The sequence below is a fragment of the Cebus imitator genome, unplaced genomic scaffold (assembly GCF_001604975.1).
Source record: "Cebus imitator isolate Cc_AM_T3 unplaced genomic scaffold, Cebus_imitator-1.0 Scaffold1816, whole genome shotgun sequence".
Classification (NCBI taxonomy): Eukaryota; Metazoa; Chordata; class Mammalia; order Primates; family Cebidae; genus Cebus; species Cebus imitator.
The window spans coordinates 3,064-5,565 of NW_016109131.1; the positions used below are offsets into that span (position 1 = coordinate 3,064).

The 2,502-nt window shown below is 51.0% G+C and overlaps 2 pseudogenes; both read right to left on the minus strand.

The window, feature by feature from the left end:
- Positions 1-1,342: 1,342 nt before the first annotated feature.
- Positions 1,343-2,043, minus strand: LOC108299098 (annotated as a pseudogene).
- LOC108299099 lies at positions 2,031-2,492 on the minus strand (annotated as a pseudogene).
- Positions 2,493-2,502: the final 10 nt, after the last annotated feature.

Consider the following 2,502-nt stretch of genomic DNA (forward strand, 5'->3'; position numbering starts at 1 on the left):
GGTGCGGGTGAGTGTGGGGCTAGCGCTGCCGGACGCGGTGCTAGTCGCCGGATGAAGTGAGGGCCTCACCCCAACGCAGCCTTAGCTTCCTCCGAAGGACCGAGCACCTTGGCGGTAGCTGAGGAAAAACAAACAAACAAAAAAAAAAACAAAAAAAAAATATTTTTAACCTCTGTTTTTGGAGATGGAGTCTTGCTCTTTTGCCCAGGATGGAGTGCAGTGGCACAATCTCAGCTCGCTGCAACCTCTGCTTCCCAGATTCAAGCAATTCTACTGCCTCAGCCTCCCGAGTAGCTGGGATTATAGGCCCACGCTACCATGCCCAGCTAATTTTTTTGTATGTTAGTAGAGACGGGGTTTCACTGTGTTGCCCAGGCTGGTCTCAAACTCCTGAGCTCAGGCAATCCACCTGCCTCTTGGCCTCCTGAAGTGCTGGGATTACAGGTGTGAGCCACCACGCCTGGATAATCTGTGTTTTTAAGAAAATTCTAATGAATCCATATACAGCCATGTATTGCTTAATGACAGGGATATATTCTAAGAAATGCATCGGTAGGTGACTTTTGCCGTAGGAACGTCGTAAAGTACTTACATAAACCTGGTTGATACAGCCTACTACACACCTAGGCTGTGTGGCATAGCCTGTTTACAAACCTGTACAGCATGATACTGTACTGAATACTGTAAGCGATTGTAACGCCATGGTATTTGTGTATCTAAACACATGTAAACTCAGAAAAGATACAGTAAAAGTGTGGCATACAAGTTAAAAAATGGCATGCCTGTATAGGGCACTTATCATGCCTGAAGTTTGCAGGACTGGAAGTTGTTCTGGGTGACTCAGTGAATGAGTGGTGATTGAATGCAAAGGCCTAGCACATTACTGAACATTACTGTAGACTTTATAAACACTACACTTAAGCTTCACTAAATTTTTTTTTTTTTTTTTTTTGCACTTACAAAGCAGCTGAGTCATTTATTGGCATTAGGAAAGCATTTCTTTAAACAAGGGAGGCGATCCTGAACACACTAGTCTTACTGAGTTTATAAAAACTTGAGCCCACCAAACTCCCCATCATCTCTACACAGCTTAACCCCATGGACAGGAGCAAGAATTCGAGTTAAATGAATGGAACCAGTCCAGCTACAAGACGATAAAGGGAAACAGAGTGTGGGGATTTGCAGTTTTTGCTTTTACATTACAAAGTTTCCAACGCAAGAAGCCAACAATACCCCAGAGCAGCACCAAGTTACTTCTGACTGTTTCCCAAGGCACAAAAATCAGTAGTCCAAGTTCTAAGAACATTTCCTGGAAAATAAGAACGTACCTCCCGTGGTTCTGTGCACGGCCTGCCCTTGATGTATCAAGTTCTTAAGAACCTACAGCCGTTTGACACTCTTGGGGAGAGCACCCTCAGAGAATCTTCAGCATCAGGTCTCAGTTTTCCCATCTGTAAGAGACAGCCGTGGAGAGTGGGAGATCGAAGTCATCGTGCTCCTCGTTGTACTTCAGCACGTGTCGCTTGATCTTGGACGAGTCGATCCAAGTGACAAAGTCCTCCATGCTGCGCGTGACAAGGAAGGCAGGGTCGGTAACCACGTCAGGGCCCACGCGTATGTGGCCTTGCTCCACAAAGGCCACGGCAGCCTGAAGGTGCTGCGCCATGCGCAGCTTGAGGAGCAAGGTGGGAAGGCGGCGGCGGCAGAAGGAGGAGGCCCTGACGAAGTCGCAGGGCTCCAGCGAACCGCGCGTGGGCACCAGGCCGAGAGCACACAGCTTGTCCGGCAGCGCGGCGGAAGTGCGCATGCGGAACGGGTCACGCTCCGCAGGTCGCGCAGGCGCCGCGCCAGGTCACGCACGGCACGGTTCAGCTGGTTGCAGCGCGTGTAGTCCTCCCGCCGCTGCAGCCGGTAACGGCGCAACACGCGCAGCTCGTGCTCCCAGTTCAGGAAGTCCACCTGCTTCAGCAGCTTCTGCTCGTGGAACTTAAGCTTCCGCACCGTGATGGTGGAAGCCTCAGCGGCAGGGCTAAAGTTCAGCTTTTTATTGAACACATTGTAGAAGAAGTTTAGTCAAAAAGACCAAAGCCCATGTCATCATCAGACTCCTCGGATTCTTCTTTCTTTGCTTCCACTTTCTTCTCCTTAGCTGGAGCAGCGGCAGTGGAGGGGCAGGACCCTCTGCTGGTGCAGCACCATCTGCTGGAACAGGCCCACCAGCCCCTACATTGCAGATGAGGCTCCCGATGTTGACGTTGGCCGGGGCCTTATGCAAACAAGTCAGGCCAAAAAGGTTCAACATTTACACCGGCTGCTTTAATGAGGACATTGATCTTATCCTCCGCGACAGTCACCTCATCGTCGTGCAGAATGAGGGCCGAGTAGATGCAGGCGAGCTCGGAGACGGAGGCCACGGTGCGGGTGAGTGTGGGGCTAGCGCTGCCGGACGCGGTGCTAGTCGCCGGATGAAGTGAGGGCCTCACCCCAACGCAGCCTTAGCTT